Raw genomic sequence first — 25,777 nt, 5'->3', positions numbered from 1 at the left:
CTCAACAAGTACAACAACCTCAGACAAGTGTTGCCTGACAGCCTCACACAGATGTCCTAAGTGGAGGTATCCGTTGGGACTGTCACTGCCGGGTCTCTGCGCAGCAGTGCACAGACCCCGTGGGCGGACGTCTCCATCACACATCGCTCCACGTTCATTGATCGCTGATGGGAGCAGAGGGTGTTGGGCACCTCACTGGGGTTCACGCAAACTTCCCACCCTGGATCCACATCCAGCCTCTACCACTCAAGCATGCATTGGCAGATATCAGTTCCTCCAGCTCCAGTCCCCCAAAGCCTGCCCATGGTGGTGGTCTGTCAGCAGCATGAGGTGCCCTTGGGGTGTGAGGTGTCGTGGTCCTTCTGGGGGAGCCTTGACAAGGCAGCATGGTGTAGAGACCTGTTTGGGCAGGGTAGGGGGAGACATTGGATTCAGGAGGTGCTCCAGGATGGGGCTCTGCTGCAAACAAGGAGGACAGGTTGGCTAAATGAAGCCAGTGCCACATCTGTCATCGTTTATCTGCTCTCCCAAGGTGACCTCTGCAGGGCTCTGCTGTCCTGGACATCTTCACTTAGAAGATGGGTCTAACTCAAATTTCTAGGGACATTCACTTGCTTCTCTGGGAGCAAGTCAAGAGCAGTGCCTGTGCTGCCAAAATCACCCCTCCTTGATGTACCGCTGGGTGGAGCTTTGGAGGCTGGAAAGCTCCCATGACCTCAAGGCCCAGGAGACACCACTGTGTTGATGACCCACACTAACCCACTGTGGCGGGGGGTCTCTGGCTGGCGATGGGGGTCCCTGGTGCTCCCCATGTAGGGCAGAAGGTCCAACACCTTCCCAGCCTTCAGCACCTTTGGAGACACAGGAGGACAGACGTGGCTGGCCAACGAGGTGCCCAGGACCTCATGGTGAGGGACTTGGCTCCATCATGAGGTCTTTGAATCCTCGTTCTTCCCTCTGTAAGGAGAAAATCAGGATCCCATGAGCTTCTTCCCCACCTCCTCGCCTGGATACCTTTATACCATGGAAGAAGAAGTACAAATGAAAGGAAGAAAAGGAGAGGAAAAAAATAAATACAGGAGGGAGCCAAAGGTCTTCCTGCACGGACACGGTCTCTGCTCCACGTCTCCCAACGCCGGTGCTTACCAAACATAGCCAGGGCCCCGCGAAACCTCAGGCCAGCGGAGAGTAGTAAGATGAGCTCCTGCTTTATTTGGCCTCGCTAAAAATAGCGGAGGGGGAAAAAAAAAAAAAAAGGCAGAGTCAGGACCCTGCAGGACCAGTAGTCAATGGGCTGCGAGGAGGGACTGAACTCCAAATCCTGCTCAGCAGCCTCCAGCTGACGGGCTATTTTTTGCCGTGGGTGACTAAATATGGTCAGGGAGGGAAGAGGGCGAGCAGGGGCCGCCGGCCCGGCCGCGCGTGGTTGGGATGCTTCGCTGGGTATATAAGCACTGGGAAGGTGGACTCGCTTTCTGACCGCCGCTGCCCCCCTGCCCTCGGGGGGTGGGGAGGGCTGGCGTGTCCCCCCGTGGCAGCCTGACCCCAGCCCGGGCTGACCCCGGCGAAGGGGGGGCAGGAGGAGCGGGGCGGGGGTGGGGGGTGCGCAGGCACTTCTGCAGGCGCAGCCCTTTCGCATCAAGGTGTGCTGCAATCCGGGCGGGCAAGGCTGCTCCTCCTTAACTCCTGCCTGGCCGGGCCGGCAGCGCAGCCCCGAGCCCGGAGCCCCGAGCCCGGAGCGCGGAGCCCCGCTCCGCCCCGCCGCTCAGCCCCGCTGTACCGCGCCGTGTCGCCCCCCCCACCCGCCGAGCCGCGATGCAGCAGCGGGGATGGAGTTGTAGTGGTGCTGGGTGGAGGGGTGAGGTAAGGGTGGATGGGGAGGGGAAGCTTTGCCTGAGGATATTTTTTTTTTAATTTTTTTTTTTTTTTTTCCCCCTCCAAGTGAGGACTAACACCATCCCCGGGCCTGCTCTCTCTTTCCCTCCCTGCATTAGAGATTGGCTATAAGGAGAAGGCTGACGGCTGCAGCATGAAGCGCATTATTACCTTGTGATTCCATGACCCTCCTCTATGCATCCCTAACTCTCGAAAGCTGATTCAGCTTTCAGCTAGTGCTCTGGTGAGTCCTCTGCTGCAACAGAACCTCCTAACCGGTATGTCTTTTTTTTTTTCAATCCTCCTTCCCCTCCTCTACTCCCTGCCTTGCCTTTCACTGCTATCAGCTCAGCTTGGTTTTAAACACTTTTTCTGGCCAACGCAGGACTGAGTGCCCATCCAACTTACCCGGGGACTTAAATGTGGGCTTTTGCATCCGGCAAATGTATGTGTATGTGTGTGTGCCGCGTGTGTGTGTCCGTGCAGAGATGCGCTGGGTGTGTGTTTAATCCGTGGATGGGTTAGGAGACCTTCCCCCCACCCCCCCTTTTTTTTTTTTTTGTTCTGCTGTGGCATACTCTGCATTTAAAAAAAAAAAAAACAACAAAACCCTAACAAACTGCAGAGCAAGCAGTGCACTAGAATAATCTGAACTGAAATGTTAGAACTTTGACATGCAACCGTTCTGCAAGGTTAAACCGGCCTTTAAATGCCTAATTCAGACACAGGCTGGCTAATGACACCTGGGGGGATTGGGGCTTTATTTATTTATTTGCAACAAAACTAGTGCTATGAGCTAATGCCAGCCAGAGCAAAAGGGTGAAATGTGGTTAAACTTAGCCTAACTTGCAATGATCTCAATGCCGCGGTGATTAACTGTTAAAATGCCGAGAAATGAGCATTAATTACAGGCTCATGGTTGGTAGGTGATCAGAAAAGGAATATGAGGAGGAGGAGGAGAAGTTAGGTTTTCCCTGCAAGGGTTTGGAATTCAGGTTACACTTCATACATCAACTGACTGTTATTGCTTCTGCAGCTGAGTTGACTATGGTCGTTATATTTTATATGATAGTGGTGATACCTAGTCACATAAATATATAGACATCAGCATTGTGAGATGGATACTGCGGTACATACACACACGCACACAGAGTTAGGTATGTTTTATAGCATGCATATGTATATTTTACACATCTTTATTCATAGGTATATAAATGCTATCTAGAAGCAGGTGTAACATATCATCCAAATACAGCGCATGTCTAGGCTGTGTTTAGAGTATGGATACATGTATATGTCTGTGCCGGAGAGAGTGTACACTCAGCAACTGTGTGTGATTGTATAGGCAGAAACCTGTGATTTGCGCTGTCAGTTTAATTACCGGGATGCTCTCGAGCGGGTGGCTGTGTCCGTGTGTCCCAAGGACTGAGCCCCGCGCCCAGCCCGGCCCAGCCCCTCCGCCGTGGGCTGCGCTGGGGCGAGCACATGCCTCTGCCTTGGCTCCACTTGCCTCTCCCTTCTCCGTCGCCCAGCCCTAAATGTGGGCTGTCTCCAAAGTCCCCAAAGTTTTGTGCTGCACAGCTCCAGCTCGACTTTGCCACCTGGACCCGAGCAGCACCTCGAGCCTGGGGCAGAGCAGGGGTATGATATAGAGAGCCTTGCTTTCCATCCCTCCCACCATCCTCCTTCCCCCTCCACCTCCAGGCAATACCTCAGGCTCTTCCCTTCCCTTTTACTTGCCCCTTGGCCTCTGCACTAGCCAGGTCTCCATCCATTTTTCTCCCCTGAACAACCACAATTTTAGTACGCATGTTTTTCTGCCAAGAGCAAGCCCAGGAGCTCAGCGAGCCTGGGTGGGTCGAGGACGTTGGATGATGCTCGCCCACCACCACATACTCTTGGTGGGAGCTGCAGGATGGGAACCATAGGGTGCCTCTGGAGTCACCATTAAAAGCACCATCACGCCATTTATCTGCTCCTCCACCAAAAGGCACAACCCTGGAAAGCATGAGCTTCCACGCGCAGCCTCAAAGCAAATTTAAATCTCCAGGATGAACTTTGCTGCCATGCTTGTGTCATTGCCATCAGTTTTAGTAAGGATTTTAAAGGTCATTTTTTTAGCTCTTACATAGCGCTCTCTTTAGTGGCCAGCAGCCACTGTCCCGCTCATCTGCAGAGGCTGGGGACTGTTCAGGACAGCCTATGTCAAATGTATTTGAAGAAAGCAAATAGGGTATGAGTTGCAGGTGTTCAATGGTCCAAGGAGACCAGTAGCTATCCTACTGTTGTTGGTCTGAAGGAAATTCAATACCATGGAGTGCCTCGGCTGTGCAAAACCCCCCACCAGCACTTTGATTTTTGTTGGGTTTTTTTTTTTTTTGAATCTTAAGCACTCAGACTTCCCCTCGCACTCCTCAGCTCTCCCTTTGCTTTAATTTCACTGCAGTCATGCATTACAATGGTGCCACAGCTCCATCTCTCTTCCCCTTAATCCAAACTAAGGGTTGAAATTTGCCTTGAAATGAGACAAATAGTGATGGTTAATAGGGCCAACAAGCTCCGGGAACGAGGAGGGGAGCTGCACAGAGCCAGGGCTGAGGCATGTGCCGGTGTTGCATGAGTGGTGTAAAGCCATTTTGGGGGCTGGGGGCTGAGCACAGCAGATTTACACCCCGGCTCTGCGTGGCCTTTGCTGTTCGGTGGTGCTGGAAGGCAATGGGGAGCAGGGAGATATTTCCTCCCCAGTTGGCAGCGGTATTTTAAAACGCAGTGGAACAGCGTCGATGCAATTAGGTATTCCAAAGTGCTTAGTTTGCCACTTGCTAAGTTTACTTAAACCCTCTTTAAAGGGTTCATTAGAAGACTGTGAGAAACGGTAAAATTCATTAACACGAAGGCAGCCATTCTGCATTTGCCTGTAAATTGGTATCGATCGGCAGCGGCGGGCGCAGGTGAGCGTGCCCTGCTGAGCGTGCAGGCAGCGAGCAGGCAGCGCCTGGCGTGACCTCCGCCGGCGCTCCCTGCCTAAATCCTGCCTATAATAGTCTCCTATTCAGCCCGGGCGGCGTTCGCAGCTCTGCTGCTCGGCCCACATTGTTCGGGGAGCTTTAAAGCTCAGCGCGGCTGCGAGGAGGCGAGGGCGAGGGGGAGAGCCAGCGGCTGCGCGGGGCTGAGCCCCACGGGTGCGCGGGCGCGTGTCCCACGGGGGCTGCGGGAATAACTCGGAAAGACTTTGGCCCGAGCTCCCGGCACCTGCCTTCGGCTGCCTTTTACGTTACATATCTGCAGGTGTCTCCCCGAAAACCCTCAGCTGCCGTGGAGCTCAACCGGATGAATTATCAGAAGCGATTTTTAATTTTTTTTTTTTTTTAAATACCCCGAACTCCCCCAAAGGCGTGCGCTATCTTTTGGGGTTTGCTTATCTGCGAGGTAGTGTCTCACTCACAGTGACCAGCAGAGGAAAAATCATTGGATTCACTAGGTAAGACCCTTTCTTCTTCCTATGCTTTAATCTCTACTTACTGATGAAAGCAATTGCCTGTCTGAAGCTGATGAGTTTTCTTACTCCGGCAAATGGAGCAGTCCTTCTGGGTGTCGGTTTGTAAATCAGTAGCTGGCCATTTGATTTTTGGCTTTCTGAAAACAAATTGGCTTTTTGTTTCCATATTACAGGATGGAGGCAATTGGGATATAATAGATGTTTAACTTTCCCTCACGTGGCTTTGTCTAAATTATATGCATATAAAGCAAATCCCTTCCATTAAACCACATTTTGGTCTTTTTAATTGCTGCAAGTTTACGATTTTGAATAAAACACGTACTTTTTAGGTGGAGTGGGAGGTTGGCTTTTACTCTGTGCCGTTTACGTGACAAAGAGCCCCTGCCAGGGTGGCCACCGGACCGCTGCTGCTTTGTGTCCGGTGAATTATTCGGGTACCAAAACCCATCACCTGCCGAGGGCAAAGCTTGGGATCACCAGTAAGGAGCAGGAGTTGGGGTGTGTGTGTCTGCACATGGGCTGGGCAGGAGGAAAGTCTGCTGGTTTAAACTGAGCCGTAACTCACTCTCGGGATGTAAATTGTAAATCAGCGTTATTTTTCCTCCTGTGACCATATAAATGCGCATATTGAAACTACCTGCTTGAGAGACATACTTCTTTATATGCCCATATGAACCTGGCAAGCTATGGAATGTAAAGAAGTATGTATTTCAGGTGGGAACCCTTCTCAGAGGAGCAGTGTGTGACCCCGGGTAAAGCGGGGAAGAAAGACAGACAGATTATTTTATATTAATTTTTTTTTTTTAACTGCCTGACCTGGCAGACCGGCTGGGGAGTCAATTGATGATCTTGTTCCAGCGCGTGTATTGTTCTGTCACTTTGCCTGTGTCAGCAGGTGGAAATGCTCATCAGGACATTAAATATTCAATATGCTGACTGCGGCATGGGCTTTGAAAGGCGATGCCAGAGGAAAGCTGGCTGTCCACTCCTGGGCTTTAACAGGGATGCAGGCCAAGCGCTCCTTTCTCCTGCTTCCCCATCAACCCCTTTTTCCCCAAAAATAAGGCGAGACAGCAATCAGAGCTGACTGATCTTTAAATCTAGGAAAAACAAAAGGAGAGGGAGGGGAGGAGAAGAGAGAGAAAAGGGATACAACAGTTGTGACTCGGGCATGCAGCGTTTTAGCTTTAAATTAACGTGCAAACTCCCCTTGTTGCATCTTTCCCACGTTAAAACTTTTTGTGCTTAAAACTGGAGAGAAGGAGATCTTCCTTGTCGGTGTGACGAGCCATTGAGTCAGCAGATCCCACTAAAGGCAGAGGGGTGCTCTGAATATAGGGGTATTATTTTCCCAAAGGAAAATAAGAAAATTATCTCCTTTAATTCTGGAAGCCATCACTGGTTTTCACTTTTGCTTTTTAACCTTTTCCAATGTAAAACAGTTGGCTATTTTTCCACGATAATGAGGCAAGATGAAAAAAATCTGGATTTAAATACAAGTTTAACATTCTGCCTAGGTGGGAGTCGCGTCCAAGGGTTTAAAGCTTTCAGCCCCAAACATCCTCACGCTTCTGTGATGCCTGTAATGACGGGGAAAGCCGAACTCCTCGGAAAGCCACTGCCCCGCTGCCCAAACTCACGTTCCCATCTCCTCGGGGCAGCTGAGAGCAACGTTTTGCTTTTGAGTGATTTCCATGCCATCGCAACACCCCTCTTCGCCGGGCTAAGGCATCGTTGGGTAGATCTGATGCCTCGGCATCCCATGACGAGGTTAATCAAGCTTTACCACTCGGAGCATCCCCTCCTGGGCGAGACTTGAGTTTGGATTTTGCGGGGTCGTCATCCAGCTCTTCACAGCGAGCGCCGTCGTCACTTGTTACGTGTACGCCAAAGGGGATTTAACTGTAAGCAGGCGCTCGTGAATAACGGGTTAGAAAAGGCAGGGTGGGCCTTCGGGGAGATTTTCTACATATAGGATTTGGTGGGGTTTATTAAGAGCTTTTTCGTTTGTTTAAAGTAAATACTGTGGCTGATGGAGGCGTGGGAAGCGCTGAGCCCCTTCCTAGCAGAGGAGGAGCCGTTTCTTTGCCAGGTGGCTTTGGGAAGGCCGGGTCTGCGCTGGAGGGGGGCTGATTTGCACATCATCCCGTTTGCACTGTAGGATGCTGTGGTTATGCTGGGCCCCGGAAAGTTGGGGCCGGGTCTCTCGGGGGCCTCGCTGCAGGGATGCAGCATCCCCAGGGCTCAGCCCCGCCAGCAGCCACCCCACGGGGATGGGTCCTGTGGGTGTCCAGCCCCATTTTGGGGTCAGATTTAAATATGAAGCTGGGGGGTGCTGGGAAATGAGCTGAGCCCGAGCAGGAAAGCCCAAGGGGGGGTTGCAGTTTTGCTCCCTTGTAAATCACTGATGTTAGCTTGAGTCTCTGCATGGAAAATGAGCACAATTCTCACTATTCTGGATATAACATAAAATTATATGTTATATATAATCTCTATATATAAAGTTTCCCTCCCTTCCCTGCTGACCCTTTGGCCCACCTCTTCTCCTTTCCCTTCTCCTTCCTTCTTTCCTTTCCTACTTTATTTCCTTTTCTTTTTTCTTTTTTTTTTCATTTTTTATTCTTTATTATTTTTTGTTTTTTTCTTCACCCCCCCCCCCTTTTTTCCTTCCCTTGCTTTCTTTCCTCAGCACACTTTTTACTAAAACTCCTGTGACACTGTGCGTTGCTCTCACGAAGGTGCTTGTGGTCTGATTTACAGTAGATACCTGCATTCCTAATGCAATTTTTATCTCCTTCCCCCCACCCTCCCCGCCTCTGAATTAATACGCTTGTTAATCACATGGAATTGCTAACTTTAGGAAGTCACTAAGTGCTCAGATTTATTTTCTATGTAAATATTTTCAAAGCTATAATTCTGAGCGCTGTCTCGCAGCATGGGAGCGGAGGTGGCAGGGGAGGCTTCGCCGTGATGTGTCCTGAGGCACCCGGCCTCGGATGATGTTAAAAACGAAATGGGGTGTCTGTGTGTGCCCCCCCCAGAGCCATGGCGGCCCCTTGTTGTTGGCGTCGAGGGCAGCAGATGGTGGCTGCAGGCCTTCGGCAACCGGTTTGCGCCGTTCTCGTGCTTCGTGGCAGCTCCTCTTCCCTTTTACACCTCTTTGGATTAAAACTGTGACCGTTACGTCGCACTGGGTCCACTCTATTTGGTGGCTAAAATTAAAAGAGTTCTCTTTCGTCCTCTATAAACTGGTGAGCATCTCCCAGCCCTGAGCACGCTACGGGGAGCATCCGGGGTGCTCGGGTGCGCCCATCCATCCCGCAAACCCAGGGCTGTGCAGTGCCGGGCGCGGAAACAGGAGCTCTGAGAATTGTAAAAGCCATAAATCCAGTGGACCAAATTAGTTAAATTTTTCTATTCTATGCCTCACAAAATCCAGCCGTTCTCAAGATGAATTCTCCGCGTGTAAGCGGAACTACCGGCAGGTATAAGATGGATATTTTGCACGAGCACACGAGAGCGCAGGGATGAATTTGTGCCATGCGGTTTTTCCCCAGCGGGTTTTTTTTTTTTGAGTTCTGTGTGTTTGTTATGTTGATGATCTATTATTACTGTTGTTACTATTACTTAATATCAGAAGACAGGTGGTCCCATAAATTCCAGCACTCTCTTTTGAAAAAAAAACAAAAAAAAGAAGCGGGGGGGGAGGCATGTTTGCAATTCAAGTTTAATAGTGCATTCATCAAGAGCAATAAAGCATTTTATTGCACAAGTATTTCAAGGGACGTGCTGGCCCTGGTAAAAGCATTAGTAAAGGGGTGCATCAGCAATCTCATTTAAAACTGTCGACCCAACGTGAAAAATGTTGCGTTGAAGAATAAACTGCTATTAAGCATGATTAGATTGACCTGCAGGACAGATATTTTAGCTGCAGCAGCACAAGTCGATCAAAGTGAGCATCGCTTAGATTGCAAAATTTTTTTTTTTAATGCCCTAAATTAAAAATGAAAGAGCCTCAGAATATTTAGGACCAGAGAGTGACTTTGGGGGTGAGATTTGTGCATTCGATTCGAAGCGGTTTGGAAACGTGGGGAAAGGGGGAAAACGCATTAATTGCTGCCCCTTTAGCATACGTTGAAGGTATGTTACTCAGATCAACCAATCAAAAAAGAAATTGTGCTGACTCAGCATTCGGGCTAGTCTGCACGTCCGATTGCAGAAGAGATCAGCACTGCACTGCAGTATCTTTCCCTGCCTTTGACACCAGCCTAGCCGGGCAGGGCTTCCCTTGTGCTTCCCAGGACTGGTTTAGGCCAAGAACAAGAGAAGGCCCTGAAGAGAGGAGGAGAGAGTCAAGGTTGCACGAGCCTTGAGCTGTTAACGATCCTTTTTAGTCAGTAAGCAAGAGCTTCCATGCTAGGTTTGCCCTGCCAGATGCAAGCGGCATGAATTGCTTGGGAATATATCTATTTTTAAAGACTTTCACCACATCTTGCACTTAGCAGTGACTGTGGGCGAGGGGGTGGTGTGTTCCTCACAGAGAAATATCCTCGCTCCTCAGCTTGGATCCCTCCCCTGAAAGCCCAGGGCTGATTTAAGTGCTGCACTTGCGATTGCCTCCCAGAGAAGATGCTAGGTCTAACGTTTGCTGCTTGACGCTGAAGTTGCTCTTGACCTCGGCCAAGTGGGCAGCCTGTGAGGTGCTTTCCCGTTGGGATGCAGGGGGGCAAGGTGAGAGCAGCCCAGTGCTCCAAGGATGGGAGCCCAGGGCATGGGCTCCACCACCAGCTTTCTGGGCTTGCAGACGAGTCATGTAACTCCCCTGCCTCAGTTTCCTCCTGAGTCAGAGGAGATGCTTGCCGTGTAGTTGTCAAAGCTGTTGCTTGCACTGTAAGGCTAAAGCTGGAGGAGGCAAAGGCGGGTTGATGCAACAACCCAAGGACGAGCTTGTTCTGGGTTTGTAAGGACTTCCCTGCCTTGGTGTTGGCTTGCACAGGGATGCCCGGCACATGTTTTGGGGACACAGCACAGTCTGGCTGGTCTGTGCCCCCTCTGCCATCATGCCAAAATGCAAAGACTTGTCTGGACTCCCCAGCGTCTCTGGATGCAGGGTGCGAGGTGCTGAGGCCAGACCTCAGCCGGGACCCCGTGGGGCCATGGCTGCCTGAGGGATACCCAAGCAGGAGTGAGCTGGACGATGGAGCCATGAGATGCTCCATCACCACGGCGCTGCTCGCTGCCTCACAGGTGCTGGTTGCCGCTCTGGGAGCAATGCTGCACGGTGCCATGGTGCTGGCTGACTGTGGGTGCCGAGGAGGTTGTGCCATGCCAGTGCGGCCCCCGGGCTTGCCCAGCCGTACCCGTGCACAGCCGTGAGCACCTCGGTGGGTACCTGCATGTGCAGGCGGAGCAGCATCCCCGTGGGCTGCCTCCTCCCGACCACCGCTGCGCCCCGTGATGCTCTGAAGGCCTTCTTGCTTGCACTGTTTAACCAGCACCAGGGTGCATCCCTGCTTTAGCTTGTATTTTTGCAAAGTGGTCTGTGTGGAGGAGCAGAGGCCGATGGTGGATGTCCTCTTGTACAAGGGGAAGGCTTTCAGACACAGATATGTCTTGAGTACAGCAGAATTTAATAGTCAGAGGTTTCAGCAGTTGGAGCAGTTGCTGGTGGTGATCAGGGGGCAAGCTACATGCTGTGATCGGGGGAAGCAGGGCGACTGACATCTCAAACAGATGTAGGGTTTCCTTTTTTTTTTTTTTCCCATTTTTTTTTTCCACGAAGCACAGGGCCGTGCCCGTGAACGCCTCGCCATGCCCAGATATGGCTTGCGCTGGGACCTGTGCCGCTATCTAAAAAAGCCCTGGGCAGACCGAAGAGCCTGAGGGGACGGGGGAACAACTGCTATAAATAGCTCTCATTCTCAGCTGCCCTTCTGGGGGGACCGGATTAGGTGGCATCTGGGCAGCCAAGCGGCGTGGGACTCGTGACCACCGAGCGCAGAAGTCACCCAGCAGCTGTAAGGACGGGAGCCCTGCAAAGCCCTTACATAGGCAAGTCAACCCTGGCATTTGGGGAGTCGGATAAAGCGACAGGAGCAGGAATCCAGTGACCTAAGAGCAATCAGGAATAAAGTTCACCGGGGCAGCGCTTCCAATCAGAGAAGTGAGCCGGTGTCGGAGACAGGACTTGGCTTTTGGCTGCTGAAGGTGTTGGGTGCAAGCGAAGGAAGGCGCCGGGAGGGAGCAAAGTGTCGCAAGGAGTTGCTGAGATGAAGAGACCAGTGTCCTCTTCTGGGATGCTGCGGGTTAATTGGCTGGCAGTGAGATTATTGGAAGCTTTGATTTAATATTTGTGTTTACTTCGGGTAAACAAATTAACAAAAAGACCCAAGTCTTAATAATTTAAGGCACCGACTTGATTGAGGCTAGTAGAAAATAATTAATCTCACGCAGTGATTTCACTCCTAACCTTGCAGAAGGTGGACAGGGTGTGTAGCTTATGTCCACATGGATGCACTATAACTGCTCCCTATATATGAGGCGCATGTATAGGTAAAGGCTGCGGGAGCCTCACCCAGCTCCTGTAACAGCAGTGGAAAAGGACTGTGTTTTGCTTGAATTAAGCTCAGCCTTGAGTATTTGAAGGGAAAAGATGGAGCGGGGGTGGTTTGGGTGAGAGGAGGAGGTGTCTGTGCAGGTGGTACCTGGAGGGGATGCCCTGACACTTGCACAAAGGGGGATTTGGGATAAAAAGCTGTGAGTGATGCTGCAGCTTGTCCCCGAGCGGGTCTGCTGCGGGACAGGGACTGGGATGCACGGGCAGACCATGGGACAGGCAGGGCGAGACGGGTATTTAAACCCAGGCTTTGTCCCTTCCCCTCCTCGCCGGTGTCAGAGCTCTGATGCCCGGAGTGCTGCACCACCTTGCTGTCTTTAAATTAAGCCAGCTTTGTCCTAAAGCCTTGTCTTTGAGACCAGAAGACGTACCCACACCCGTTAAAATCTATTGTGCCATTTTTGCAAAGACCAGCAAAAGTCACCCGTGTGCCGTCCCCTCCCTGTCCTCCACGCTCGTTTGGCCTGTTTGAAGCTGAATTTATTCCTGGGAAGGTCCCCATCAATTTGCCTTGCTCTTTTGTTGACAAGTTTATTAAAAACCTGGGCAACTACATGTTAAACTTTTATCAGTGTCGAGGAAGAATACGTCCTTTGAGTGGCCACAAAAGTTATGGATTGGGTCTGAACGTTTCTTGTTCCACCATTCGGCTGAGTCAGCGTAACAAATAAAAGCTGCCACGTCTTTTTTTTTTTGTCCCTTTCTTGAGAGACAGTCCCCTTAACAGCATAAGTAACAGTGTCTAACAATGCAATAAGGTTTCAGGTCTGGGTAAACATGAGCTTTCTCTTTTTTTTTTTATGGCCATAAGTTTTTAATAATTTGAATTATTAACTTAAAACAGGAATAAAATACGAACCCTGGAGAAAGTTGTTGCTGCTTAGCTCTGAGCCAATAGTTTTGGTAAAATAACTGATGCTTTATAGTGTTTATATGAAAAAATGCCCCCCAAATTAATGACGTTTGTTGTACCACAAGTGATGGGCTTCCATCCACTGCAAAGGCATGTGAAGGGGTTGGAGCTCTGGCCCTCAGGGGTGCTTGGTTGGGGATGTACCTTCTGTGCTGCTACGATATGGGATCTTTGCTCTTTTTCTTTTAGTCATAAGATGAAACAATGAGGAGGCCAATATGTTGCACCAAAGATGTTAAAAATAAAGCGTTAGAATCGCATAACCTAGTTCCCGTTTTGCCGTGCAGCTGAGTTTTTAGGAGTTGAAAGAAGCCTGAAAAATAATTGGTGAGAAGGAGTTTGAACTGATATAACAAGAGACAGGCGGGGAAAAACGTGAGTAACCGTGGGACTGAGCCGCAATTCTTAAACTCTGCTGGGTAAATAAATAAATAACTGTCCCCAAACAGCATCTTTCTCTGCCTGTCACTGTGTCCAAGGATTTTTTAGTCCTTAAACAGGTTCGCTGGCATAATTTGTCAAGTCCAACAGGGAGGTTTCCGTGTGACAGAGGATCATTTTTCACCCTGCACAGTGGTGCTCCAAAGCAGTCCTGCAGGCTCCGAGCAACTCTGTAATTAGATAACAGTTAACATACGTGTATTAGATGGATCATCATTCATGCCATGGGGTACAGCAGAGCCCGCCGCTGCCGATGCTGTGCCGTGCCGAAGGCAGGCAGGGAGCGTTCTGGACATATACGTCTTCCTCCAGGAGTTTATCTGCATCACCATTTGCTCCAATTATAACTAATTGGACACATATTGCATTTTCATAGCATCTAATTTTCTATTGATTTTAACGGGACTGCTGGAGTTTTGTACTATTAAGTGGTATCTCGTATCAGTTGCTGTTTGAAAATGCTGAGTACACTCCCCTGTACGGAATTATGCAGTCAGCAGATGTTTTAAAACCTATTTAATTGTTTGGTCCATAAAATGCACAAACTGTATTAGGGAACGGCTTTGTTCTCTTTTGAGTGTGTGCATTGAAAAAAAAAAAAAATCCAACCCCACAACTATTTCCACTGTTGGTTTCAGGAGCTGCAGCTCCCAGAGACCTGCCCAGAGCCTTGCATTTCAGGGAAAGAGCTTCGGCGGGTCCGTCTCAGTCCCGCATGGAGCCAGAGCATCTGCAGCTCGCTCCAGGTATCGATGCTCTGCATTGCCAGAACAGATCAGGCCTGTGCTTGAAACAGGACCTTTATTTTTACAAGAGCCTTAGGACTAAAATTTGGACTAAGAGATTCTCATATTAAGAGCCACAACTTTGATAAGGTCACTTTTGCCTTTCTGTGTAACTAAGGAATAAGGTGATAATTGTAGGGTTTGGGGCTTTATTCTCTGACATGGATATTGCCATGTACCTCGGCAATACATCCAAATAAAACCGGACTATCAAATTAGCCATTGCATTTCAGCGAATACTCAGTGAAGCAGGATGAAGGCAATTGTCCTCTGTTCAGCATCATTTAAAGATGATTTAAGAGAGATCTAGGGGAGGAACAGAGAGGTGACCTGGCTAAAAGCCTTCCCAGCAATGCGTGGTGGATCTTTGGGTCATGGGCATTGGATAATGATTAACGGCAGAGAAGGCAGATAAAGGGTGATGGAAATTATGCTATGGGGCAGCTGAGTTACCCCAGGGTGCTGGTGAGTTTGCCATCAGTGTGCTGCCTTCACTAGCCGTTAGCAAGGACTGCGTTGTGTCTGTAGGAGACAGGTGAGTTCATGGGGGTGCATAAATAAAATAGACACTTTATTAAGTTCAGGTAATAGTTTTGGTTTGAAAGACTGAGTGGCTACTGCGAAGTCAGCAACTACGTTAGTGCACAGAGGAACTGAGTGCTTTTTAATTAAGTCAAATAAAATCCAAGCGGAAGGCTCCCAAGCCTTGTCTGGAGTCTACTTTTTGGGTTGAATATCTATAATTTTAGAAATGTTAATAAAACACAGTCCACTTTTTCCCTGTAATAATATAAGTTAAATTAATATTTGATGTCTGTAAGGAAAAAGATAAAAGCGGCGAGGTTGTATTTTCTGGTTTACAAATGGCAAATCGTGCAGAATACAGCAACTGTGGCATTGATTTAAGCATCCTCACAAAGACACCGTGCAATAAAGTTGAATCATCTGCAGTACAAGTATGGCTATTTGGTGGAAAAAATAGCAAAGTGAGAGACATTTTCCTGTATTATCAAAAGCCACTTCATTTTGGGGAAATTTCCTCCGATTTAGTAATATTTGGATGGAAATCAAATAACACATTAGCTTGAGGAAAGGGGAAAAAACCTTGCAAAGCTAATTACGAAGGGAATGTGCACTTCATTAAGATAAAGCTGTAGGAAATCGATGTTCTGTATTGTTGTTTTTTCCTTTTGATTGGATTTTAGGATGATAAATTGTTAATGCATTTGATCTAAAAATGATTTGTTTATTCAGATGAAGAGCAACGGTACTTTGTCTCATTTGGCCTTTTAGCTTGTAATGATAATGGCTTCGAGGGATGCTCATTTCTCAAAAGGGTATCGGACTGGAATAGGCAGGAGATTTCTGGACTCAGAAGGATGGGCCCTATGCAAGGGTTTGTTGTAGGCTAATTCTATTGCATGTTGAATCTTCTGCTTCATTAGGAATATCGACAAATGCTGATAAATTCTTTGGCTTTTCTGTGCTGTCTGTAACACATCTTTACTAGAATATTGAGGCTAAAGTGGAAAGGTCTTCTGTAGATCAGATCCTCTTATGTTGCCTACTACTGATCCTACTTGCCATGGTAGTGGTTTGGTAATGTGGGGATTTTGCCTGTTCTCATGCCTGTAATTGTTAACAGCGGAGCTGACACCTGGGCCAAAAGCACAACAGAGGCACTATGCAATGGTTGGCAAAGGGAGAAGAGCGATGCACAGGTTTATTTTGTTATTTTGGCTTTGATTTGCCTCTAATAAGTGTTTCTTATCAGTGTGCCCGTGGCTCTCCAATGCCATCCTGCAGCATGCGTGGACTTTGCCCAGCTCAGGGATGTGCCGGTGTGATGGGTAGGCAGGGCTTGGAGTAGGGTCCTTGGATCTTTGAAGCTCCTTGGATCAGGAGCTCCAACACAGCTCAGACCTTTGAACAGGTCTGAGAGAAGCCTCTGTAATTCGTCTTGCTCGGACGGCTTGTGCAGCCTCAGAGCCCAGCCTGGAGGTGCCCGGGCTGGTGGAGAGCTGTGCTGTCCCTGCTGGGAGGTTCCAAGCCCCGGTGTGTTACAGCCCTCTCCAGCCGATAACGTGGGCTGCTCTTTCTCAGCTGCTGGGAAAGCCTCACCACCAGAGAGACATCATTAGTTTTGATTAATGGCATCCAGAAGAGAAAAACTAATTTTCTAAAAAGGAAAACCTCGCCCATAACTCACTGCTGAGAATTTAAACAAAACATTACAGAACATCCATGCTGACTCGCATTGATTTCAAGTGTGTTCCTGGGCGCTCCCCGAAGCAAAGCGGGGAGGAGTGAGGACAGCACTCATCCACGGCAGAAGGTGCTCGGTGTAACCCCTGCACCTCTCTCCCACAGTGATGTTTTCAAATGACTCTCCCCAAATCAGTGGGACCAGGACAGAGCAAGCGTACCCGGGGAGCAGAGCGTGTCTGAAGTGTGCGGTGGTGATGCTCAGGCAGCTCGGTGCACGCTCACCCAAAACCCGTGTGCTTGGCAGGGTTCAGCTTGCAGGTTCAGTGCAGCATCAGTTACCAACGGCACTTCCACCTCCCCGCAATCACCGGTAAATAATTACTTTCATTTTCCTCCTGTAGCTCACCAAAGGATGAATTTAATACTTCCAGGTCTTCACTGTCTAAGTTTCCATTTAGTTCCTTGGCTTGATTGTCTCTTGAAAAGGTACCTAGAGATAACTCGATTAAATTAATTGTAGAGCTCTTTTTAAAAAGCTATTCTCTTTCTCTCTCTCTGTCTCTCTCTCCATTTATTTATAGGCAGCTTGGAGTAACGGGTTTGGGCAGTTAAGCGATGTGCAGTACTTACCATCACAGTGCAAAGCCTGCGTTTCTCGGGGAGCTGTAACGCTGCCCCACTTGCAATATTTCTGTGTGCAGCGGTTATAAGCGCAGGTGCTTTTTCCTAGTATCATCTTGCAGCGTGGTGGGCTGTGAGGAAGAGGGGGGGAAAGTCACCTTTGCCTTATGACGCATATAAATTCTTTAAATAGGTTATGCACATGGCAATGTGCAATATCTGCGCGCGGCTCCGGGTTAAGAAGGGAAGGCCTGACTTTATTGGCTCCTGCTGCAGAAATGATCGGAGCTGCTGCGATTTTTAAATTTGATTTACTGAGTTATTTTTAGCAGTGGGGTGGTCATGCTGCAGGGCTCTCCAGGAGAAATCCACTCCCCAGCGCTGCAACACGAACCACCGCGCGAGCGGCTTGGGCAGCGCCGGTGGGGCAGGGCTGCCTGACAGGTTCTGGGGAGAAAATTGCCTGATTTTGAGATTGCAAGAAAGAAAAGCCTTTTTTTCCCATTTCTCCCCTCTTTCTTTTCCCTTCAACCCCTTTCCTGTTGGTTTCTGGTGATGGCAAATCCAACCATTGCTTGTCTCAAGCAGATCTTAAAATCACTGAAATCACTGATTTTAATGCCAGATGAGAAAACACGGGGAGCTGCAGGGTAGGGAGGCAGAGTCTGCTAACCTCTAAAAAAGATTTCAGGTATTTCAGCCTATTCCTTCCCATTTGCCAAGGAGAGCCCTGAGGGGAGAAGAGCTCTGCAGCCCTGAGTTACTCGGCTGAGGGCTGGGCTGATCATAGCAAAGGACATCTCTCTGCTTTACCTGCTGCTGCGTGTTTGGTGGCACTTCAGACATCGAAACACGGGGCATGGAGGAGGACAGCAGGCCATAAAACACTGAAAGGAAGAAGGCAGGAGGTGACAATTAAAGTATCTGGATTAAAACAATAGCTTTTACTTATGTCACACTGTAATAGCAGTGTGGCTCTCAAAACAGACGGAACCAAATATCAGGTTTAAAAACGCTCCAGGCTGGTGGTTACCGCTGCAGACTCTTCCACTGCTATTAAACCTGCCTCTTTAGTTCAGACTCGCTCTTCAGCCGTAGCCTCTAAGAAGCTTAAATAAATCCCGACTGCCTGAAAGTGAAGCCATTTGAACCACTGCAACATCAGGCAGCAAGTTCAGAAGAGGTCCAGGCGGCCGGGAAAGAAAAGACCCTGAGGAATTCCCCTCTTTACTGGCCGCAGCCCGTGAGGCCAAATGCTTTGCTAAAGCTGGTAAAATGGAACCAAATCAACTGTTCAATGGATTTGGTCCCCTTCAACCAGCTGTAGCTGTGCATTGATCTCTCAGATGCACCTTGGAAGATAAAACTCTTGAACCGGACGGAGACAACTCAGGTAGCAGGAGACAAATGGCCACGTGAACGCTGCTGATAAGGAAATTATGATGACTGGCGTCTGCAGATCTATCACTCGGGCTCTAAACTGGTGGGCTGAGCCTGAGTCATTATGTGGTTGCCAGTCAATTCTGCCTAACGGAGACCACTCGAGATGGATCATCTCTATCGTCCTCCTGTATTGATCTCAGCTGCAATTCAGGACTGTGTATTTCAACTGCAAATGCTGTGCGCTCTCATATGTGTTCCCTCACCCCACCTGGGAGCCCCGTGCCTCAGTGTTTCACCTGCTGCAACAAAGAATAAAGGTTTTGATCTGAAGTTCCCTTCCTGTGTTTTGTAGTTGTAGCACGCGCCGAGCTGCTCATTTAATGAGCTCTAGTGAAGAAATGGGGAGTTACGGGGCTACTAGAGCAGGGGATGAGCTGGGAATACCAGTTACATCTTAATTGCCCCAAATTGCAAATATCCACAGCCTGTACCGGCCAAAAATGTTTTTTTTTTTTTTATTTAGGGGATAAAAGCTATGCTCCCAAAAAAGGGTCCCCAGTTTAACTTTGTTGACCTAAAAGACTTGTGAAGTGTCTACCCTCGTCTGGTCGTTATAAGCACTAATGTTATGCTAATGGACTTAAAGAAAATCACTCACTTTCCCATGTAATAATGATTGGTGGGAAAGTAAGCTGGGCCTCATCTTTTCCTAACCATTGTAAATCTATAGGACTATCACAAGCCATGAATATTGCTGGTATAATGAGCCATTTGGATGCTAAAGTCTGATGTGAGATTATTCAGTCTTTACTTCTCAATGACACCTGGCCCAAGTTAACCCCTGGCAGGAGAGTGAAGAGATTTGTCTCTTCACACACCAGAAATATGGTTCACTTGACTCCATGTCTCTGGTCCTTTAGGTACCATTTAAATGTTCTTACTAGGGCCAAGAGTACTCATGTGCTTTAAGATAAGGAGCTATTTGCTGGATCTGAGGCTTAATGTGAATCTAATATTTATGTCACTGGGTATTTAAAAGGCAAAGACATCAGGAGCAATGTTACTGCAGGAGCACCATTCCTCAGCTAAAAGGAAAGCGGTGCTTACGCACTTCTGCTAGCTCATTTTTCTGCACTTTAATAATGCCTAAACATCCATGCCGAAATCCTGCTGAAGTCTACATGGGTGGGTTTTTTCCACTTGCTTCAATTAGATCAGGCATGTACCCGGTATTTCTGCTGCAGAACAAGAGCATCCAAAGTTCTTTGACCTGGCCTAACAGAAGAGACCCAAGCCTTTGCAATATGCATTTGCTGATATTTGTGCCTGCAGAGGAAAAAGCAGCTCCAACAAATCCCCACATGAGCACGGAGCCAGTTTGCAGCCGTGGGTAGTAAGGATGCTCGTGGCTTTCCAGCTGCAGCCACACAGCACAGCTCTGCCCTTGGCAGTGGCCACCACCTCTGTAGCTGCAAGTCACCTCTTGACACATTGTCGTTCCCAGCCAATTATTTGCTTTGCAATTAGCAGTGCTGGTTTCTGAGCACTACCCAATCCCACCTCCTAATTTCCATCTCAGAAGCATCAAGCAAAGGCATCGGCTGAGACAGGAATGACTGCGTGAGTAGCAGCTGCTGAGCAAACATCACCTTAACGCTGTCGCTGTCAGTCCCAAAATTCATAAACAAGGAAGGATGGGACAAAAGCACAAGGGAAGGGGAATCCTCAGCACAAGTCCCTAATTGCTGGCAGTTTAGGCTGTGAATAATATCGGGACTCTAGAGGAAAAGGTTAAGTAGAAGCAGATGTTTCCAGCAGGCTGTGGCCTGGGTTTCCAAAATACCACACTCCTCCCTCCTGCTCCTGCAGTCTGGGTTATTCTTTCTCATTCCCCAAGGCTGCGTCCAATGTAAACAACATCATTATTAAAATTCTTCCTTGGTAATGATAATTAAGTTACTAAAAAATGTCAAATGGGGAAGCTGGAGGCATCACGATTTGAAGAAAACCATGGAATGTAAATGAAAATGTTTTCTCCTTGAAGAAGTGTGGTCCATATTTAGGTACCTTCAAACCCACCTGAGCCTTGAATAGCAGGAAAGCTTCCAGTTCTCTTGAAGCTAGAGAAGATATGAATACACAGGGGCTACAAAAGTTGGGCCATGTATTTAGATGCTTAAATGTGGACCCCACCTTCAGGCACCCATGCCTCAAGATTTCTGCCAGTATTTTTATTGCCTGATTATATCTTTATGGAATGAGAAATTCAATTCACTTAGCAACGAATTTCTATAACAATACAGTCTATTATGGTCTAGTCAGGGAAATATGAGGCCCAAGCAGAAGGCAGCTGGTAGACTTCAGGGGAACTCTCTAGGGACTGCTAATATATAGGGACAAACCTAGGACATGGGTCAAAAAATTACAAATATCCTTCCCAACAGTTAGTGTTTCGGCCCTGCTCACTCCCCAGTCTTTCCTGATGCAACAGCGGTGTTCCAGAGCAAACGGAGCTGGCTCACGGCTGCCCATTTCAGCCAGGAGCTGCCCATGGTCTGAAAATTGGATCTGCTTCAGTCAATTTCCCATAAAGCACAGCTCTGAGTGGAAGTTTTACCACTGACTTTGACAACCCCAGGACCAGGTCCTGGCTAAGTCATTATATGCCTTTAGCCAACCAGCCTTAACTACATCAAATCTAATTGTCCTCCATATCCCCTAAGAGGCTGCTCCGATGGCCCACCAGCCACTGCCGCTTTCCTGGAAACCCTATTAGCTTCTCAAACAAGGCAATCCAGAGGACTCAGTCCTGCAAACCCTTTGTGCAAATATTAAATAACAGTGAATAATTAGCAGGAATAATCCTTTTTCGCTTGACCCTCTTCTGTAATAAAGACCTTTGCCAGCAAATGCAAACTTTATTTTGAGGAGCAATTCATAATCCAGACCTGCTAAACACATCAGCCTAAATACACTAATACTCTAATATCCACCATATTTATACAGGACTTGAGACAGATAAAAACAGACCTGAAAGCATTCATCAGTCAAGTGTAGGAAGAGAAAGTGGCAAAAGAGGTCATAAAGAAGGGACCCACTTTTACCTTTGATACATCTGCAAGCACGTCTCTGGGTAGAGCAATCAGATCAGCTGGATTCTCTGTGGAGTTTTATTACGTGCACCCTTTTCCTTCATCTGTTTTTTTTCTGAGAGGAAAGAAGGGACAAGCAAACCAACAGGCAGATAATTGTTCTGTGCTGACAGTTTGTCAAGTGAAGGAAGCACAATTTTAGCCAAGAGATCTACGTTACCGCTTGAGCGGAAGTCTCTTCTTTTCCTCCTAGATGGCATTGACATATAGCCTGAAGGGGCTATCAGGATACAAATCTAAAGATGGTTAAAGACATTAAAAACTGCACAGTGTGAGCACCATCGACACCAGGACCATCATCTAGGAGGAAGATTCATCCTGACGGGTTGGGCAGAAGACAGACCTTCTACTGGTGTTATGTACAGCTGTTGAGCCAAAGGTATTTTTGAGATAGACAAAAAGTATATATAATCCTGCTACTAACCATGCCTTTTCTAGTGGGTCTTTATTGACTCTTGAAAAACTATGACCAATAAACGTAATGATCTGCCTTCCCCTTTCTTTCTGGGTGAATGATAGCTCCTGCAAGCTGTTTATCACTGAGTGCAATGACTGGCTTGAGCCATTCATGTTTGACTCCACTTCCCAGCAAGCTATTGAATGCATCCTCTCTGTTGCAGGGCCACCAGCATTTCCCAGGTCCTGCCAGGGTTTCTGTTAGTAATAAATATTGCACTCAGAATAAGATTCTAAATCTTGCCATAGGATGGAGGGAATTTGCATTTCTGCATTCCTTGAGTTTGGTGTTACATAAGTCGCTGTAATTTACTTGCACAGAGAATGGGCTTAATACTCCTATACTTTTTAAGAACTGGCACAGCCCTTTCATACTGGGGGTGCAGCTGGAGGGATAGAGAACTGCAAAAAGGGGACTTCACCTGCAGGAAAATATCCTCTACTTCCCCCAAAAGCGATGAAAATCTGAGCTGCTATGCCTACAGGTGGGCTACAACGACCTGAATAACTGAGTGACGGAGGCAGAGCACGGCCAGTCTTTCTCTTGAAGGTACAAGAGGCTGAACACCAAGGACTTCTTTTCCACTTCCATGTGGGATAGGTATTTCACATCACTTAGCACCTCCCTCTGATAACCTTTGCCTCCAGCCCTTTCTGCCCTCCCCCTCCTACAAATCATTTTGTGCCATGCATGACAGATAGCTTCTGCTTTCTCCTTTTGCCACTGCAGAGGTGGGAAAAGAATGAGAGGGAGACAGAGAGGGAGAGACTTGAAAATATTTCCCAAATATGCAAGTGTTCAGCCCTGAGCTGATATCCTGCCAGGAGTAAGAGGTGGCCTCGTTCTGCACTCGCTTAGGAACAAATAATGAATTATCCCGCAGTCCCTCCTTGGCATTGTGGAAGGAATTAATTTCTCTCCCCCTTTTGAGGCAGCTCATTCTTGTGCTCCTGGGCTCCTCTTGCCCCAACCTCTGTCACCCTCTTGCTAAGGGACATTTGGCTGCTGCACAATTTACTGTAGGACCATTAGCTCATACTGGCTGCTCCTGCGCACGGCTGTAGATGGAAACAGGTCTGTTTCCCTAAACGCCCGCTCTAAAGATGACAACTCTCCTTTCAATCTCTTTTTGCTGCCAAAGCTCCTGATTTTGTGCCATCGTAGTTTTACTCAAAGAGTAGGACAAAGAGCCGTGTCCCCTCGCAGAGTGGCTTACGTGGCTGCTCGTGCCTTGCACTGAGCTGATCTGATCTGCCTGTTTGCTTTAGCGAGGTGTGCTGATCGCTTTGGCTCTGAGCACTGATGGCTGGGAAATGGCTAATGAAGCAACTCTCCAAGGACTCCAATTTAAGAGGAATTTCCAACCCTGAGCCCACTTCTCCCTTCCTAAAACTCCTCTTTTGTGAAATGCTCCAGCATGCTCCGTGCTTTAGTAATGAAAAACAGCAATGAAATATAAGTAGACTTTTGTCTAATACCATGGCAGCTTTATTCCCAGATGGACAGTAATCGTAGCTACTTTGCCCCATCTATCTTTGCAAGAGAATTTGAGGTTTTTTACACAAAGGAAAAAGGGGGGAAACATGTTGGTTGTTAAGTACTTAGGAGGAAAAGTTGATCAACTAGAAAGTAAAGGCATAATCCATCTTTCCATGGTGAGTAGCATGGCCCAATGAGCCAAAAAAACCTGGGAAGGACAAAACCTGGGACATCCCTTTGAGCTGGGACATCTGTCAGTCATAGAAAGAAGCAGGAAAATAAAAAAAAATAAACAACTGCACCATTCGTGCCACAGAACAGTGTTCAACAGCCAGCACTTCCCAAGTCCAATGATCCTGACCCCAAAACTACTATTGTAGAGGCTTAAGCGTTGTGCCCTTCTCCATTTTAAAGCAGACGATGCAGTGTGAAGCAGTCAATAAAAAAAAGGGGGATTTTTAGGAAACCAGGGAACAGCCAGAAAGTAGCTGTTAACTAACATCTGGGCAGAGACTTAAACTGACTCCAGACCCCGTACCTCTTAAATTTGGGAGAAAAGTTGAATCCAAATTCAGAGCCATCGTGGCTCAGGTCCATTGCCAGCAACTGCAGAGGATTTATCTGGTGAATATGCCCAGCCTGACTTTGCAGATTCCCCATGGGCAAATGCTTCCCTTGATGTCAGCAGGAGCCTGTCCTGCATCAGGGCTGCAGAGAAGCCGGTGTTCGCAGAAGCCTCCCCATCGATCTGCTGGCAGAGCTATTGCAGGATGCAACCAACGTTCACTGAAGCCACACTGCCAGGTCTTTGGGCTTGTAACGGGTTGTCAGACTACGTGGTGCAGTTAGGAAGGAGCTGCGAGGTGTCTTGGCCCTTGTTTTAGACACTTTTGGTCTCCAGAGCTCTTCTGCTTGCAGTTGTGGGTGCTATTTGCACTTCTGAACAGGCAGGGTGAGGCTGGAAAAGCCCAGCCGTTTGCTGCTTGCGCTGATGTTGATGGATGCCATTCCACGACGTCACTAAGGTAGCTTCACTTTGGGGATGAGCATTTCATTCTCAGCTGTGTTGGAAGTGCAAAAGACTTCCCCATAATACCTTTTTCTTCATTTTAAAACTTTGATTGTTATATCCAGCATCAGTTTGACACTGGAAATTTTTATGTGGGGTGTTGGTAGATTTTTCAAGCATGAACAAATTGATCCATGAGTAGATTAATCTGACGCATCTTTTAAATGGAAAACTGACATAATTTTCCATCAGAGACCCTCTAATAAAGCACATTTACTTGGTTAATCCATTTTTCCTGTACTAAGTGCACTATATAAGGTATAAAAATATCAAATCAATAGCCAAGGAGTATATAAAAATGAGACTGACTGATCAGAAACCATGTGTGAGCCACCCTCTCCTTGGCTTCTTGGAGGACTCCGATTTCTGTTTCTGCTGCTGAAAGATCCATTCCCAAAATTGCCCCAGGACGGCGAGGCTGCAAAACCCCAGGTGTCCTTGCAAGTCCCAGAGGGGAGTGGGTGCAACAAGCTACCCGCTTCCAGTGATCTTGTGGCATCAGCTCTCCTGCAGTCCTCCCTATTTTTAGAAGTAGCTAGTTTGAAGATATTGGGGTTTTCTTTTTTATTATTTTTTTTTTAATTATTATTGCAAAAGAAACTGGGTAGCAGGAATGTGTGTAAAAGCCAAAGGCATCTCCCAGCACATTTGTGCAAGGAGCCTGTCCCAGCCTGCCAGGGAATCTGTGCAAACTCCCCTTTTTTCTTGTTCAGTTGGAGTACAGCAGTGTTATCTCAGAAAATGCCTGCACAGCCTTCTCTCTGCAAACACTGCAGCCATCGTTCGATCAGTGCAACTCTCTCGTGTGAGCTAATTTAACAAGCGGTTGCTTTGCAGGCTGTGGAGAATTGCCTCTTACCTAATAATTCTGCTAATTTGCTTAACTTTCCCAGATTGCAAACGGCCCTGCTCTGAACAAGCAGCTTTCTAAATGAACCCCTAGACAATTTCTTGACAGGAGGGGAAACAAAAGGTGGATGGCTCGAGAGGTTGAAGCTCACAGCCTTTTATTTTTGACCTTTGGGCCGTCATTCAGAGTTGCTTGTTGGGAAAACTGCATTCAGGATATATTTTCTTCAGGGATTTATGTTACCCTTTTGCTTGTAATTATTCTCACTCGATGTCTTCCATAAATTAAAGATGCTTCTATTAGTGAGTTCCAGTCCTCTCAATTATCTTGCTAAAGTCCCCTTATTTGTGGCCGTGAGCTACACCAGCAGGATTTCCATCCTTGCAAAGCTCCTGGTCAGTGGCTGCAGGCAGAGAAATAAGGAATGTA

The 25,777-nt window shown here is 47.9% G+C and overlaps 1 long non-coding RNA gene across 19 annotated transcripts in view; it reads left to right on the top strand.

The window, feature by feature from the left end:
* Positions 1-1,344: 1,344 nt before the first annotated feature.
* Positions 1,345-25,777, top strand: part of LOC137672216 (uncharacterized) — a 67,135-nt gene continuing 42,702 nt past the window's right edge. For 16 of the 19 annotated variants that reach the window (XR_011049542.1, XR_011049539.1, XR_011049547.1 and 13 more), the window contains exons 1-4: positions 1,491-1,863; positions 1,995-2,153; positions 21,687-21,872; positions 22,435-22,550. This is a non-coding gene — a long non-coding RNA (uncharacterized lncRNA). Of the gene's footprint in view, positions 1,360-1,490; positions 1,864-1,942; positions 2,154-5,268; positions 5,357-21,686; positions 21,873-22,434; positions 25,655-25,777 lie in introns of those variants that run through there. The other 3 variants (XR_011049545.1, XR_011049531.1, XR_011049530.1) reach the window with 3 other exon arrangements.

This window comes from Nyctibius grandis, chromosome 19 (assembly GCF_013368605.1).
Source record: "Nyctibius grandis isolate bNycGra1 chromosome 19, bNycGra1.pri, whole genome shotgun sequence".
In the NCBI taxonomy this organism is placed as follows: domain Eukaryota; kingdom Metazoa; phylum Chordata; class Aves; order Nyctibiiformes; family Nyctibiidae; genus Nyctibius; species Nyctibius grandis.
This window is presented reverse-complemented; position numbering and strand designations above follow the sequence as displayed.